Here is an 18,247-nt window from a genome sequence, read left to right on the forward strand (position 1 = left end):
CTGATCAGAAGGTTGGCGGTTCAAATCCCCGCGACGGGGTGAGCTCCTGTTGCTCGGTCCCAGCTCCTGCCAACCTAGCAGTTTGAAAGCACGTCAAAGTGCAAGTAGATAAATAGGTACGCTCCGACGGGAAGGTAAACGGCATTTCCGTGTGCTGCTCTGGTTCACCAGAAGCGGCTTTGTCATGCTGGCCACATGACCCGGAAGCTGTACACTGGCTCCCTCGGCCAATAACACGATATGAGCGCCGGGACCCCAGAGTCGGTCACGACTGGACCTAATGGTCAGGGGTCCCTTTACCTTTACCTAACTAACGAATGAGCAAACATACAACATTTGGTGCAAAGAAGAATTTGAGTTATCCCCTGATATAGGAAATTTTGTTGCTATTGTCATTTTGATCTAGAATTATTTTCCTATGTTACATTATAATAAGACAAATAGGGACCCTTTGTCAACATGTCGCAGACTGGAGTGCTTCTGTTTGGGGTTTTAAGCACTCCATTCCCTTATCCCCCCTCCCATTGGTTTTTCGTCTTGCTCACCCCACTACATTCAGGCAGCATTCCATGACCATTGAGCATTCTCGGTCTTCATTGGACTATTTTGGTAGAAAGCCCTTTTTTGGGGAGGGATGGGGGGAGCAGGTACCCAAATCCAGTTATGTCAAAATATTGGATTTCTCCATTGATTTCTAAGTCATTTGATGGAAGTCAGCTCTCACTTCCATCCAATTATTGAGAGGTTTCTCTCTGCCCTTTTTATATCAGTGTGTTTCTCCCTCTGCCCCCATTTTCCAAGATGCTTCATTCCATCCCCCCTCCCACCTAGTTTCAGTAGTGTTTTTTACCCCTTTCAACTGCTGGTCGGCATTCCATGGTCACACTCAGTTTTCGTTGGGCCTGCTTGGGGAAGGGCCCCTGCCACTAAATGTGATTTCACAAACTTCAGGGTTATCCTGAGCTGACACCTCCTTCTTCCACATTGGTGCTGCCATTCCACTCACATAAGCACAAGCACGCAAAGACTTGAGACACTGGTGTCAGCTACTAACTTCAGCAAACTTAACAACTTTGCTTTCTGTATCTGGTTTTCCATAGCATTATATGGTCACCAGTGATTTTATTGTTAAACATCACTGTTTTGTTTTGTTTGGCCTTGTTTTGTTTATTTGGGCAAAGTGTAGTTTTGAATCCTGGACATTGACTGTAATAAAATAGGTTGATGGGTACTAGGAACATCAATGGCCAGTGTGGCCGCCACAGGCAGGGCTGCATGGCTCTCTCATCTTCTCTACAACATGCACTGCCGTCAATTAAAGAGGGTGAAGGGCCAGGCAAAAGGAGCTTGATGTTATGCGGGTGCAGCGGTGGAGCCACTTTGACCCTGCACTTGCGCTGTGCCCATAGAGATCCAAGTTTTTTCTGCCTTGCGCCCCCCCTCTCTTTCAGTAATCAACAGAAACACACAGCATTGGGAAGACAAGAGAGCAATGCCTTAACACCTGTGCAGCCACACCGGAAGGGACCGCGAGGGTGATCTAGCGCAACTTCCTGCAGTGCAGGAATCTTTTGTCAGATTTATGTATTCCATTATTTTATTTTCCCCAAACCCGTTCTGTATACTTTCTTCTCCACTCATTCATTTGGGAGTGTGAATGATGAGACCAGTTACTGCTGTCACATACCCAAGTTGTGTTTGAGAATAAATGGCAAAGTAGAGGAATTGTGGACTTAATTTGTAAATGTACTTAATTTGCATATACTGTATACTAAGGGCAGTTGCTCCTTCTTGGGCAATCATTTTTGGGATAGCATGCTTACTTATACACCTTCGCAACCATTTCAGATATCAAAATTTCTTGCCGTGACTACTGTATGGAACACTTCATCTGTGATCTAAGAGCCGTCTAGGGAAATGTTCCATCTGCATCCTTTGCACATCCAAGCATGGGCGTACCCAGGATCAAAACTAGGGGGGGGCAAGGGGAGGGGCCAAGGCACGGAAGGGGAGGGGCCACAAAGTGGGCGGGAACAGCGAACTCGCGCTCCGCCGGGCTGTGCCCCTCCCTAGAAGCAGGGCTGGTGGGCGGAGGCGGAGCCCAGCCCAGCGGAGCGCGAGTTCAGCGTTCCCGCCCGCCGCGCCGCGCTCCCTGGTTCCCCGCCGCGCTTGGCCTTGCCTGAGGGCGCGCCGGGGAGCTGGAGGGAGGGTGCGGCGCGGTGCGGCGGGAATGGCGAACTCGCGCTCCGCCGGGCTGTGCTCCGCCTCTGCCCACCAGCCCTGCTTCTAGAGTAGGGCAGCTGCCCTAACTTGCCGAATGGTGGGTACGCCCTTGCATCCAAGCCCTCCTTTTTGATCTGAATATCAACTTTTAATGAATCGAAATCTTACACATAGCTGAAACCCTCCCCTTTTCTGTGGCTTAGTGTGAAAAGGGTTTAAATGAGTGAAAACGAATCATTTATGTGCTCGTTTTTAAAAAAATGTCTATCCCAACCAGGGATGGCCGAACCTGTCAATTTCATCTGGAAAACTGCATTGCAAAATTCAGAGAAGTGTGAATTTCAAAGGATGGCTGTGTTTTGGTTCATGTATTGTTTGGGGAAGTGCAAATCAGGTAGCTTCACTTTTGAATGCAAACTGAATCTAATTCCTCCCCCATCCCTAATTCCTGTTTACATAGAAATGGGGGTGGGGGGGTATGCAGTTGAAAATGGCAGCCCGTGTCAGACTCCCTCCCTCTGTAGCATGCAATTCAGTTTATTTCATGCCCCAGTGCTGTTGTTCTGAGGGCCAGCCTTTTAGCAGCTGACACTGTGGAGCAGGAGCAAGGCAAGGCAACATTTAGCATAATGATGCCAGGACACGAAGTAAGTTGGACAACGCATCATGGAGAGAGGGGAGGACAGAACTTGACGTGGGGGCTTCTGTTTTTAGCAGCAGCCCCCTTCTTTATTTTTGTACCATATAATTCCATCCTCAGAGAAAAACAGCAAAGCCAATGAAGAGTTTGGGTCATAGCGCTGGGGAATCCATCCATCGATTTATTATTCTTAAACCCTGTCCTATCCTGTTGGCTCACGACAACTTATAGCAATTTCATCAAATTCATATCTATCACATTAGGTTTTAGGTCACAAATGAATGAGGTGATATAGCAAAAGGAAAAGAAGATCAAGCCAGGATATGGTTAGTTTTTCTTCTTCTTCAAATGTTCAAAAAGGAGCTATGCGAAAGAGAAACTTGTGAGTGCAATGTAAGAAGCTATGGGGTCAAGCTGAATCAAAACGGCAAAGATTGAGGGAATTATGCTGAATATCAGGAAATACTCCCTAGATGTTAGTACAATGGAGCAGACTGCCCAAAGGCATTGTGGAATTTCCTCTTCTGGAAGTTTTTCATCATGCATTAGATGAGTATCACACATGGCTTTAAGTGTGGGGAATCTGTCTTTTGCAATGTTCTGGCATAGACAACCCCTGAGTCTAAGTGGTTAGATGCCTTGATACATGGAATCCACATACTTCTAATAGACCAGCTGTGGTGTGTTTTGTTTTATCTACTTTACATAATATCCCAATTTAGCATATTGCCAGACCAAGGCACAAATGGTTTGGCCTCGAGCACAATATTGTTAAATTTGCTGAAACTCTATTCCTAGCCTTCTTTCTATGCTGTGGTCAAAGGGTCACATTCTGTATTGCATTACCTTGCCATTCAGGTCAAAATTAAATCCTTCAGCTCTCATTTAAACAAATGATTTGCATATTTCCGATTTGCCTCTGCCTTGCTCAAGGCTTTTAATTGTAGGAGGGGCCTAAGAGGAAATAGTGCTTGGCTGATGACACAAAAAGCTTTCCTTTTGCTGTTTTGAACCGATACCCTTTTAAACTTTTGATCCCGTTTATGCAGGACAGGATGCATTTCAAGGCCCAACTAATGAAAAAAAATCACCTCTTGACGTAGAGACAAATTGTTTATAGGCAATGTATCTCTCAGCCTTTTCTCGTGCTTTCTCCCAAAAGGACTGATTAGGATGTAATAATTGGGAATGATAGCAGGAGGAAGACAACAATTCCATTTAATTAAGATAATTTATTTTAGTTTAACTCAGTGATGTCCCTCATGAATAAGAGTAGATTTAGCAGATAGATTTATTAATGGGTACTGACATCTCCTCTGACATAAAAAGCAAACATTTCCCCCCTTGTATTTTTATTGTGTCTTTGCACCTGAAGCTACTGTCACCTATTTCCCTTCTGTTGCATAGTTTGCATGAATTGCTTGAGAAGATTGTGGGTGCTAACTTTGACTAACTTCCAGGAATCTAGTCAAGTAGCAGTAACCAATAGCCACCTGAAATTATGTTGGCTTGGTTTGCACATTGTGCTAAGCCAAACCTTGGTTTAATGCAAATGTCAAATGCGCAGGTTCCTGGAGTGGTGAATCTGGCCACTTTGCTTTGTCTCCAGACCAAGAACAAACCTTGCTCGCAGTCTCTCCACACCAGGCTTCCTCAAACTCGTCCTTCCAGATGTTTTTGAGACTACAATTCCCTTCATCCCTGGTCCTAGTAACTAGGGATCATGGGAGTTGTAGGCCAAAAACATCTGGAGGGCCGAGTTTGAGGAAGCCTGCTCCTGATTAACTATGAGCCCAGGTTCAGATGACATGCTAAGCCAAACCTTGCGCTAGCTCAGCACAGCTCAGCAACAGAAAGAACTAGGGAGGAGCAAAGTTTATATCTAGGAGCCCACGTGTTTGCATTAAGTCATAGTTTAGTGTGACATGTGAACCAGGCACCTGTATTCCAAAAACACACACATTACCTTTCTTCTTTTTGTGTGTTCTTCCATTGTTCACATAATGATGGGGATGAAGTGTGCATCCACAACTAAATTCACACATTATGTTACCTAGAACATTTTAGTGTGGGTTTCCTCAACCAGTTTCATCACAGGGAGATCTCCCCCCACCCCTTAGTCACCTAATAGCAACATCCGTTAAAGGCTAAACTTGTTGACATGTTAACATTAATAAAATTCTCAGGCCAAAATATAGCAGCAGGACTTTATTATAATTGTAATTATTTATTTGTATACCACCCTTCATCCAAGAATCACAGCTTGGTTTGCAGTATAAAAACACAAAAATACATAACAAACGAAACAATAACCCTCCCCCCCCCACCACCCACAGAGTTTATTTTTAAAAAAACCTTTATTCATAATTCCAGATTTACACAAAACATAAATCGCCCACACAGTTTAAAGGGCCACTTTGAGGATGCCATGCAACTCAGCCCATAGAGCATGTGCATGCAAAGGTCATATTAGCATTAAAGTTGAAGAAACATTTCTATATAGGGCAGATACAATTAAAAGTCTGCATAGGTACAATTAAATGTCTCAGCTGCCATATGGCACTTTGAAGCAATTCGCGTATGTGAGATGGGCCTAGCGAAAGATACATTGATGTTTATTGTAATAAATGTGGAAATTTGCATCATGATAGCTGTGCCATAGCATCCTGAAGAATTTAATGATCTATCTAGGCTTGTTTAGTTCCATTGAAACTAATGGATTTAGTATGCCCACCTCTGAGTTGGATTTAGGCCAATAGTTTTTGTTTGTTTTTTAAGCCAAGAGACAAGGCTGTTTTTCCTGTGACCTAGTGTTAAGATACTTCCATATCTTAACCTTCCCTATGACTTTCCAGTTTCTCTGCTCTTGGATCAACATGTATAGTACCTTTGGATATCTCTCTTAGTTCCACCCACTATCCAGTCGCCTGACAAATTCAATTTTAGTGCATTTAAAGTGCAATGCAAATAAATATTTCAAATGAAGCATTTTGAAGAAGTGTTCAGTAATTTACTGTATCCTGCACATTCAGGTTGCAGGCTGGATTTTTCTTTTTTCTTTTTATTAAGTGCTTCTGTGGGAAAGGTACGGCTAGTATTTTATAGTTGACACTCAATGCCATTATTTTAGTGATATTTCACACTATCTGAGCCAGATAAATGCAACTCCTTTGATTTTAGATGAGTGTTGCAGATGATATATCAGAGAGGGAGATCGTGAATGACAGTGTTTGTAGTATGGAAAACAAGATTAGTAGGAATTTGCTGGGGGTGTTTCACAGAAAGTGGTAAAATCTAATTAATGAAGAGTATATTCCTTGACAGTTGCTTGATCACGCTGTACTAGGTAGGTAATGACCATAGTCACTGGGAAAAAAATCCTCAAAGTAAGGTTCATTTCTTGCAGAGAAGTCATGGAAGAGAATTTGAGCAGATGTCTCATGCCTTCTCTGCATTCATGTGTATTTGTAAACAGAATGTAGAAATTGAAAACACAAAATGGTTCTCAGTAAATCTGGCTAGGAGAAATTCCATATAGCTGAGAGGAAATGAAAGGAAAACACATGAATTGCTTCTCTTTCTTTTCTCTCCCTCTACTGGGAGCCCTTTTTAAAAAATGCTTGGGGACATACTAGCTTAAATTAAATGTGATTTAGAATTTACATATGGCAGCCACCCCTGAATTTCTGCCAAATGGCACCTTTGTTCTTTTTGTCGTCACTTTTATTTCTGTCTTCCATCATTTCTCCTTTACACTTTAAAATAATAATAATAAAAAAATCCCCCCATGCAAAAGCTGGTGCTGAATTTCCAAGCCCCTCCCGACTTCTATTGAAATAATGGGATTGTGGAATTAGCATCCCCTTTGAGTATCAACCCTTACTGTTGCTTGCATGTCTTTCCTTTGTTCCTTCATTTTCTGCACATCATTTTCACCTTACATTTCCTTCTCATGCTTGACCTACCTTATTCCTGCCACATCCTGTGTACCTAACGGGGTTGTATCTTTACGTGAAACAGAATAACTGTTGAGAAACTGTTTTACTGTTCCTTTGTAGGCCCTACTTGTCCCCTCTCTTCCATTTCTTCAGTAGATTTCCTTCCCCAATTCTTACAGGGTTAAAGCCATATTTGAACCTTCTTCTTTTTCTTCTTCTTTAATATTGTCGGTAATTAATGCGATCTCCACCCCATCCCTTGCCATGGAACTTGTCAGATTGCAAATATAGCACAATCTCTCCCCTTAACCTCTGTTTTCGGCCAGTGCCTGCCACAGGTAAGAAAAACAAGGTGACATCCTGCCTCTTTCCACCAATCAAGATTTATTTCCACCAATCAAGTTGTGAAATAATGGTCTGGTCCTTTCTGGAATGAGATGAGAACTTCACAAATCCCCAATACATTCCAAAGAAAATCTTCTCTTGTTTCCTTCCCCCTTTGAAACTTGGCTCTCTTTGAGAGCTAGGATGGTCATTACCACACTAGAAGCCAGCAGGGTGGATGTCACTCATTATCATAGCATTGCAGAGTTGGAAGGGACCCCGAAGGTCATCTTGTCCAATCCCCTGCAATGCAGGGATTGTCCCCACAGCTGTCCCTGGGTGGGCTCAAACCACCAGCCTTCTGGTTAACAGCCAGATGCACTGACCAATTGGGCCATAGAGACCATGAACTGAAACATTTTACATAATATGCTTCAACTTAAGTTTCTGGGAACAGTCTCTATTTTCTGTTCAAAATTTTTTTTTATTCATTTTATAACAACACAAACAAACAGAAATAAACATACACAAAAAATAAACAAACCATTAAACAATACAATAAAGAAACAACAATAAAATTTCTTAATTATCCATCACTTTCCTTTACTTCGTAATGGGACTTCCTCATGTCCCCCCTATCTGTGCTTCACTATAAATTATCCTTAGCAATTTCTGTTTCATAATTTCAAATATATTCTAATCTAATTCATATCATGTCATATCTTTTTTACATGTTTATAACCGTTATACCTGAAAAATCCTTAAATACTAAACATACTTCTCACTACAGCCTATAACAACTTCCAAATCTAATTCAAATAATTCAAGTATTGCAATTCTTTTTTAAATAAACTTTAAATTTCTTCCAGTCTTCTTCCACCGACTCTTCTCCCTGGTCACACAGTCTCTTGGTCAGCTCGGCCAGTTCCATAAAGTCCATCATCTTCATTTCCCAATATTCCACTGTTGGTAATTCTTGCGTCTTCCAATACTTTAATATTAATATTCTCGCTGCTGTCGTGGCATACAAAAAGAAAATAACATCCTTTTGGGGAATTTCTTCCCTGAACAGTCTCTATTTTCTAGGCCCTTTCACGGTTAAATATTTCCTTATTTTGTCTGTATTGTTGCTTCTGGGGTTGATTTGTTGAAACTACAGTCGTACCTCGGAAGTCGAACAGAATCCGTTCTTTGTCCTGTCATTGGTGAATGTGTCATTGGTAGGCACTAGAGACAGGGCCTTTTTAGTTGTGGCCCTGCAGATGCTAGAATTCATTTCCGCAGGAGCCCTGCCAAGACTGATTTCTGCCAATCTTTAGATGTGGGTGAATCTGGTGTTGTTGTTGTTGTTGTTGTTGTTGTTTATTCTTCAAGGCCAAATTAGATCACCTTTGGATTGTTTGTTTGCTTTGGCTGTTGTGTTTTATTCTTGACTAAACCAGAGGTGGTGAACCTGTTGCCCTCCAGATGTTCTTGGATTCCAAATCTTTTTCATCACTGACCAATGGCTATGCGGGCTGGAGCTGTTGGGAAGTAGAGCCCATAGATTTCCAACCCCTGGTCTAAATCCAGATGCTTGTCCCTGTGATACCCCACATAACCCTTATCAAGATGTTGAGGGGAAGGTGACCATGTTCTCAGTTACTGGTATTGTATAGGAAATGCAATAATTATATTGATTAAACATGGAATAAACCTTTTAAAGCTGAGTGTTTTTTTTAACAAAGGAAACTCGGTTTATAATATACCCATTTTAGAAACAAGTGTTGGACAGGCAGATTTAATTAACACAGCATATATCGGTCAGGCTGTCTGCAACGTGTAAGTGGTATAGAGTGTGGAATATGATTTAGCGCTATAGGAACAAGTTCCCCGAGCCTCAGGCTTACATGCCCCAATCTTCCGCGTCCTCCACTGGCAGGGCTGCAACAAAATTGGGAGCATCTGATTCCACTTTTAAATTAGCTTTTGTTCCCTGTTACATGGGAACTCGGGAATTGTAAACCATGGTTTGATCCTGGATGTTTTGAGTAAGGTGGTGTTACCCAGAATTTGAACAGATCGGGAATCTCTACACAAGTGGAAGTGATCTCCCCCTAGCAGCTGTGCTGCTGCAGGTGGGGGAGTGTGTGAGACTGAGGTTTGTTTCTGTGCAAAATTATTCTTTAACATCATGTCCAAAAGGCATGTGTTAGAAGAACACATAACATCCTGTTTTCATCTGTGAAGTATTAGAAGGTAGGCCACTGCAAACTCAGGTGGTTTTTTTGTGTGCAGCGAGCAGTACAATCTCATTTCTCACTATCATTTTGCCATTCAAATATTTTTCCCCACTCATGTTTGTAGTTCCATTCTTTCTAGTCTAGTGGTACCCAAACATTTCACAGTGTTAGCCTTCAATTATGTTCAATCTTGGCGACGGACCTACTCCTGGATCAAGAAGATCTATTAGTTATATCGCCTACATGCTTCTTTAAGTCTTTGTGATACACCTAAAAATCTTAAGCAAGCTGTTGTTAGGTGCTAGACAACCATTTAGAAACTGTGGTATTAATGCAAATCCAGTTCTTTCTTTCATTATTTACTTTCTGATCTTACTAATACTTCTGTCTTTCAAGCATATCCTTCATTTGTCGCATCCTTTTCTATCATCAAGCAGCTTCCAGCTGAATAACCCATGCAGGAAATCCCTCCTTCCAGTAACCATTGTTTTCCATTGCAATCATTTTCTATTGCAGTATATGGAGAAACGTGCAGCATCTGAGTTAAAAAAGAAGAGACTATGATGACTAGGGGGGGAAAGATCATTGTTGTTTGCTTTGTACAGGGTTTTGTACTAGTTGTTGTTGTTGTTTAGTCGTTTAGTCGTGTCCGACTCTTCGTGACCCCATGGACCATAGCACGCCAGGCACTCCTGTCTTGCACTGCCTCCCGCAGTTTGGTCAAACTCATGTTCGTAGCTTCGAGAAAACTGTCCAACCATCTCGTCCTCTGTCGTCCCCTTCTCCTAGTGCCCTCAATCTTTCCCAACATCAGGGTCTTTTCCAGGGAGTCTTCTCTTCTCATGAGGTGGCCAAAGTATTGGAGCCTCAGCTTCACGATCTGTCCTTCCAGTGAGCACTCAGGGCTGATTTCCATAAGAATGGATAGGTTTGATATTCTTGCAGTCCATGGGACTCTCAAGAGTCTCCTCCAGCACCATAATTCAAAAGCATCAATTCTTCGGCTCTCACTTCCATACATCACTACTGGGAAAACCATAGCTTTAACTATACGGACCTTTGTAGGCAAGGTGATGTCTCTGCTTTTTAAGACTAGTAGGAGTCTTGAAACCTGGTCTTGCAGAAAGAGTACCCCCCCCCCTAAACCTCCCTTGGGAGGTTGTGGACTGTCCTGCCTTGGAGGTTTTTAAAGAGGTTAGATGGCCCTCTGTCTTGGATGCTTTAGCTGAGCTTCCTGCAGTGTTGGGACTAGATGACCCTTGGAGTCATCCCAACTCTACAATTGCAACTCTACATGGAACTCGTATGATTCTATGATCTGCTAGCACCCATCACTTGGAGCCCTAAGTCGATCAAGGAGGTCACCCAAGTCATGTTGTTAGGTCTAGCTAGCTAGCTCAAAATTTGCTGAGCTCTACATTTCCCGTGACTAAAAGTAGAGAGGGTAGGTTTAGAGACAGAGGACTCAAGAGTTGGTTTATTAGGCTTCAACTAACTCCGGCTTTGGAGCAAACTGTGACCATGGCTGATCTTATCTGTGCTTTGTTTCCTTGCAGATGTGTTAATTGAAATACTGTAGCAGACACTATAAGATTCCAGAAACGAATTCTGGAAACTACACTGGCTAGGGTGCGGTGGAGTGGGGGCAGAAATGTGAATAGGTGCTACCCATGGCCTTCGGTGTTTGTGTGTGTTTTGTTATTGTTACTGTACTAGAATGAACGTTGCTGCATGGGGATGACATCATGCTGCATTTCTTTCTCTCTCTCTTTTAATTTAGTTGACCTTTTTTTAACATTGGGCGTTCACAAAATGTAGAATTTAGCTGCTCCATCTGGAAAATATTTTAAGTTTACTTGATCTGTGGAGTTAGGATATAATATACAGTGGGATAAAGGGGGGGGAGTTCAGGACTACTAATGGTTAGGGTATGTTTAGAATCAGGCTGTTGTTTGTATAGAAGTGATTGGTGATGGAATTCGAACAAATAGTGAGGAGCAGATGGGTGGTGTGGTCTGTGTCTCAACATTTCACCTCGGAACGAGCTGTGGTTTTAAAAACTAGCTTTTGAACGGCAACTTTTGAATGTGCAGCAGTCTCCGCATATTTCTGCTTGATTGCATTGGTGTAAAATATATGGGAGCACAGTGGCTTGTACTTTTTCTCATCCAAACACATATATTGCGCCGGGGGGTGGGGGTGGGAGGCATTGCATTTCCGCCAAGCAAACTTCTTTGTTTTTAAAACACCAGTTCTCCAGCTGGCTTAGCCACGATGTTTGCTTGAAACAAGGACATCACTAAGGTTTTAGAATGAGCATTTGAACCATTCTCTTTGTAATGAATCCATTATGTTGATATTATTATTATTTTAAAAAAAGACTTCTTTTCTTTTTTTTCTTTTTAAAGTCTTTAACATTACAAAAATTTTTTTGGGGGGGGTGAGAAATAAATACCTATTATTATTATTATTATTATTATTATCAATTATTATTAAAGTTGCCCGTGCTTCGCAGAAGGCAATTGCAGGAGAACATGTTGCAATTAAAGAATTGGGGAGGGTGGGGAGGCATGTGAGACCAGAAAGCATCACTTCCATTGTGATCGTTCTCACACCTGCATTCATTTTCTGCTGTGCTAAACAACCCTTTTCATTAACCCTTGGTGATCTTTAACCTCTTGTTATCCTCTAGGGTTCTGTCTTTGCCAACGAGGGGTTTCCTTTCTTTTTTCTTTTTTCTGGTCTTTCTGATTTACAGGTGGTTACCATAGCTATGTACACTTGTTTTCCATGGCGCACCGTGCACTTAGCAGCTCAGCGGGGCCTGCCGTTTCATACCTCTCACGGGTCTGGGGGTGGTTTGCATGTGCTTTTTTCTGTTTCGTGGCTCATATGGTATCAATTACCATTTGATGGCAACGCCAGGCCCTGGGCCTTTCGCATGTTTGTCCTGTGAGAAAGATCTGGAAGAGCCGACATCTGGCTTTGATTGTTGCAATTGCAGGTTGATAGAATAAACGCAGGGTGAGGTGGGTGGGTTTTCCTTCCGGCCCTTTCCACTCTGGGCTGGTAATGTGCTTCACTTGCGGTGCTGGTCTTTTCATCATCTTCCTCCCCCCCCCTGCAACAATCTCCCACCCCACATACCTCCCCTTCTCTCTCCCCCCCACTCCTAAACTCCAAATCACCACCAGCAACATGTGGTCCAAATTAGGATTTTTTTAAAAAAATATATATTAAGCATCCTTCTGCTGGAAACCTGGAATGGATCAGTCCAGGAAATGGCGAATCTGCTCCTAACACATAGCAAAGTACAAACTGATTTTTCACTGCAAGTCAGGGAAATTTATCCCTAGTGTTTTCATTGAAAAGTAAGAGGGAGAAATGAAGAAGCTACCAAAATACAGTGGTACCTCGCAAGACAAATGCCCTGCAAGACGAATTTTTCGCAATACGAATGCGTCTTGCGATCTGATGGTTACTCGCAAGACAAATTCGTTTTGCGAACAATTCGTCTTGCGAATCGCGGTTTCCCATAGGAATGCATTGAAATTTAATTAATGCGTTCCTATGGGCAAAAAAAGAAATTTCAATGCATTCCTTTGGGAAACCGTGATTCGCAAGACGAATTTTTCGCAAAACGAATTGACTCATGGAACGAATTAAATTTGTCTTGTGAGGCACCACTGTACATGTTAGCTTCCTTTTGGAAGGTTTGTGCAGGATCATGCTCTCTGCATAGTCATTTGTTCAGGATAGGAGGAATCTTTCCACTTCTTTTTTAGCTGAAACAGTAAGGTACCCAGAAAGAGTCTCATTACTGTTTCCCAGCAGGGGAATGCATATGTAAGTATGCCCAGGGGAGGGCTAGCAGACTGGCAGAAAGCAAGATCATAAATGAGTACTGTAAATAGAAACTTTTGAATGGGAAGCACTTTGGCTTTCCAGCAGGTCTGCCTTGATTATGCTGCCAGCCTGACTTTTCTAGGAAATGCCACATTCAGATGAGAGATGGACATGGCGCAGCTTGCTCTCTTGCCTGAAACTTCCCACAGAAAACCAGGAATTTAGTCTACCTGAAAAACGTTGGCAGCGTTCCTGTCCCCGTCTATATGCCAGTGTGCATCCCAGTTACTTCAGCAGAAGTTATCCATGTGGGTAGGATTGTAGCCTTAATGGGAGGCTTGGGAGCCTCGATGGAGAAAGCATTCCACTGCTTGCGGCCAAAAATAGGGCATCAGAGTTAAAGTACAGGAAAGTCTCACAGGTCAGTATAAGTTACAGGTAGGTAGCCGTGTTGGTCTGATGCAGTCAAAACAAAATTAAAAAAAATTCTTCCAGTAGCACCTTAGAGACCAACTAGGTTTGTCATAGGTATGAGCTTTCGTGTGCATGCACACTTCTTCAGATACACTGAAACAGAAGTCACCAGACCCTTATGTATAGTCAGAGGGTGGGGAGGGGTATTACTCAGAAGGGTGGTGGGAAGGGGTGATTGGCTGATAGGAATGGTAAACCTGTTGATGACTGTCAACGACTGCAATTGGTCTTGTAGGAAAAAGCAAGGGCTGAGGTGCTTGTATATAGGTCAGTATAACAACAGCACAGAGTCAATAGCCAGTTTTAAGTCTGAAGCTCTTGTGCCAAGGGGGCTTCTTAACCAAAGCAATGCACGTGGCAGATAATTATTTATTGTCAAAGAGAACACTTACAGTCGCTTGTAATCTACGCATACCAATCTAACGGCTAGGCAGCTATCCTCAGATCCGTGCTCTGTGGAGCAGTTTCAGCAACAGGGGACCACTCCCCTCCACCAGTTTTATGTACCTTCCCCTGATGGGCTGTGTGCGCACTGCGCATAGCCTGAGACTGCACCTGTACAGAAACTTCCTCTGCTTATCTCCTTTCATTTCCCTCCTGGATCTTGGAGACAGTGGTACAGGAAAGGGTGGGGAAGCACCTGGCCCTTCAGTTGTCTGACCTGCCTCTTCCTGCTCTTCTCTGACCCATACCGTGCTCTACCCTCCAGCTCTAAATCTTCCCCTGTCTCTGATTCTTGCCTCCTGGCTGATACACGTCCCCACTGCCCCCCATGTCCCAAGTCAGATTCCAGCCCCTCTGCCTCCAGTTCACACTCATCAGCGTCATGCCAGTCCCTGACGTCTTGTAATCCCATAGCCCAACCACTAGGTTCTAGTCTAGAATGCAGAGGAGAATTCTGCAAGAAATATCCAAATAGCATGATGCATTTCCTGCTCTGTACTACAGTAAGTCTAGGCTCTATCCTGGGAAATCCAAATGTCTTTGTATCTTAAGAATCTTTTGAACGGCCTTCTGCAATGCATAGCTTGGAAAGTCAGAGCAGAACTTGTACATTCTCTAGCACACATAAAATAAAATTAGGTAAAGGGACCCCTGACCATTAGGTCCAGTCGTGACCGACTCTGGGGTTGCGCGCTCATCTCGTATTATTGGCCGAGGGAGCCGGTGTACAGCTTCCAGGTCATGTGGCCAGCATGACAAAGCCGCTTCTGGCAAACCAGAGCAGCACATGGAAACACCGTTTACCTTCCCGCTATAGCAGTTCCTATTTATCTACTTGCATTTTTTTGATGTGCTTTCGAACTGCTAGGTTGACAGGAGCTGGGACCAAGCAACGGGAGCTCACCCCGTCACAGGGATTCGAACCGCCGACCTTCTGATCAGCAAGCCCTAGGCTCAGTGGTTTAGCCCACAGCGCCACCTGGGTTTCAACAAAGTTTGGGCATTTTTTATTTTTTTATTACCCTTTTATTTTTTTACTACCCTTTGAACACTGGGATTCCACATACACTCTAGATATTCTCAGTAAAATATTTCAATTATATCTTCTATAAGTATGTTGATAACTCCCTAGGGTGGCCATGTGTCCTACTTTACAGAGGATAGTCCTCTACCTGAAGGGCTGTCCAGTCCCCGTCTGGAATAAAGATAGAGAGCTGTAAGTAGGGACCATGAAGTTGCCTTTCTGGACCTCAGACTGAGCAGGCAGGTACATAGGTCACTTGATCAGAATCTTGTTCCTCACTCTGGTGAGATAATATTTCTAAATTTGAATCTATGCATATAGAGGGTCACATGGGGAGAGGTGGTCTTTATCTGAAGGCAGCCCTGTTTGGGGAGGCTTTTAATGTTTAATAGATTATTTCATTTCGTTTTTCTGTTGGAAGCCGCCCAGAGTGGATGGGGAAACCCAGCCAGATGGGTGTCGTATAAATAATAAATTATTATTATTATTATTATTATTATTATTATTATTATTATTATTATTATTATCCATTCCCCTTACCTTCCTGGATACTGTAGGCCAATTGCAGTCCTTCAGCTCCCTCCGTTTGGCACTCAGAACACTTCCCCATATGTGCCCCCTGAAATTGGCTTTGGGGGTCAGGTGAACCCCCAGAACAGAACAACGGCAGGGGGGAGAGAGAGCAGTTCCTCCTTCTAGTAAGCCGAAATTGTTGTGCAGAAGGAACCTTCATCTTAGCATCACTCTGACTTCTACCCTTCCTTTTTTTAATACCCGGAATTGACAGCAATGGGGCCCATTATGATGCATGGTGGTATTCTAACATGTCACCCTGTTGGAAAAGTAACATGACGTTGTACGCAGTCTACTGTATGTCTCAGTTAAGGGACCTTTTCGTTGTAGGACTTAGCTTGGGTATATTTGATACTGTACTTTCAGATCTTTTCTGGAGTTGTTCCATGATGGGGGTTTTTCTAAGTATTCTCAGGATGATTCAACAAAAAAAGAAAAGAAAGAAAAGTATGGCTATTATTTCAGCTCACTGCATTCACTGTTAAATAGTTTAACCCCCCAGCACCCAAAGTTTAAATTGTGACTAACACTGACATCCCTATATGCTTTAACCTGAGATTGTGTCCCCTTGAACTCAGTGGAACTAATTTCTGCACAGGCATTTGTTTGTTCTTATTGTTATTGTTGCATTTAAATCCCACATTTCTTCTAAAAAGCTGAAGGTGACATATATGATCATCGCCTCCCCATTTTACCAAATGTATATAATTTCAGCAGAGACCTGTTTGTTAGGCTAAAAAAATAAGAATCCAAAAACTGTATCGTACATTGTCAAGATGCTTACAATGCATAGTATTGGAAGGAACCCCTGAGGATCATCTAGACCAACCCTCTGCAAGGCAGGAAGCAGCTGTCCCATCTTGACAAGGCAGAGCTCATCTCAAAGCATCTGAGTTGCCCAATGGCTACTGTAGGCCTGTAGCATATCTCTATCTCAGGTTTCTTACTTCTGTCAAGTTTATCAGGTTTGAGGGTAGAATAACAAATTTGCCAAACCATATTTCTTCCAAATCTGTGTTCTGTGGTTTAATTCAATACCCCATTGTCCCTCATGAGCCTAGTAAATGCCCTAGCAAACTAGCTTTGATTTCACAATTACCTATGTAAATGATAATGGCAAAAAATAAGATATAAAATACTCTTCCTGGGTGTGTCTTGAGAGGCACCCATAATATATGTGCATATTAGTACTAAAAATTGTATACTGTATGTGTTTCGAGTTTTTTATTGCTTGTACAGTTTTCAGGTTGCAGTTTGGACATTCATGGTGTTTTCCTTTGAGAGAATTTCAAAACGTGCTGTTAATTTTGCAATTACTGTGACCTGACAAATATGTTTCCACTAACCAGTAATCAAGAATTCATTAATTGTGCTGTATGATTGCTCATATTAATGAATATTTTGAGTTCATATCTGAATTGGGATTTGCATTTTGCTCGTCTGAAAAATTTCAAAAGCATATTCTTGTTTAACTACTATTTACACAGCTATTTCTTTGAGGCATAATTTCAAATGAGCACTAGCATATGGAAGTAGGCAGGCAAGAAAATAACTTTAAGAACAGAGGCTGGAGCTGGAATGTACCAAAAGTGTAAATATGTGAAATCTTTTGTTTAGGAATCCTCAATCTATTTGAAAATGCTGGGTAATGAAAGGGAATGCAGATGTAATTTTGTGTGAAAAATTATTCTGAACAATACTTACTAACCAAAGGGAATGCAGAGTAGAGCAAAATTCACATTGGGCGTGTTCAGGCATTAATATTAAACTATGGTTTAGCATTATGAGAATGACCCAACCCTCCTCTGTGCTCTTTTTCTCATCCTTCTCTAGCACAGCCAATCGGACAAGATAGATACTTCGATTTCAGATTAACTGCAGTTTAGCATGTTAGCCAAACCCTACTGTTTAGCACATGGATTGGCAAACTGAGGCCCGGGGGCCGGATCCGGCCCAATTGCCTTCTGGATCCAGCCCACGGATGGTCCAGGAATCGCTGCATGGATCAGCATGGGGATTCTGATCGTTCAGGCTGCACCATTTCCCGCCCCCTCTCCCTCACAAACACAGCGGCAGCGCCTTCTCCCTCCCTCCCTCCTCCTGGCTTCTCCCTGCCCTGCCTAGAGGAGGAAAGGAGCTGGGCTTTGTTGAGCTGTGGTTGGCTGAGCAACATTTTAAGCAGCCCCTCTCCAGAGCCAACCCTTTCACACCGCTCATTGTCCCTCCACCCCTGCCACCAGCCCTGCCGCTCGCAAGGCACAGGTAAGCAGCTACCGGGGCTCATTCAGTGCTGTGGAAAAGGGAGGAGAGAGTCGGGGGGGGTTCGAAATATAGTCCTGCCCCCCCAAGGTCTGAGGGACAGTGGACCAGCCCCCTGCGGAAAAAGTTTGCTGACCCCTAGTTTAACAGGTTAACCAAAGTTAACCAAAGTTTTTTTTTTGGGGGGGGGGTTACGGAGCAACAATGTAAACTTATGGTTTGAAGTTAGCTTGTTTCCACTAACCATACATTACATTAACCTCAGTTTATCTGAATCTGG

At 42.8% G+C, this 18,247-nt stretch overlaps 1 protein-coding gene, 1 long non-coding RNA gene and 1 other non-coding gene across 40 annotated transcripts in view; 2 read left to right on the forward strand and 1 right to left on the reverse strand.

Annotated features, from left to right (window-relative positions):
- Positions 1–18,247, forward strand: part of LOC148684471 (uncharacterized) — a 662,448-nt gene that overhangs the window by 554,198 nt on the left and 90,003 nt on the right. The gene's annotated exons all lie outside the window — the stretch shown is intronic.
- The window catches only part of TCF4 (transcription factor 4), a 365,743-nt gene that overhangs the window by 273,394 nt on the left and 74,102 nt on the right, over positions 1–18,247 (forward strand). The window lies entirely within an intron of this gene.
- On the reverse strand, positions 7,456–7,529 carry TRNAN-GUU (transfer RNA asparagine (anticodon GUU)). Its single transcript has one exon. It is a non-coding gene; the product is annotated as a tRNA-Asn (tRNA).

Source organism: Zootoca vivipara, chromosome 10 (assembly GCF_965207765.1).
Source record: "Zootoca vivipara chromosome 10, rZooViv2.hap1.1, whole genome shotgun sequence".
NCBI lineage: Eukaryota > Metazoa > Chordata > Lepidosauria > Squamata > Lacertidae > Zootoca > Zootoca vivipara.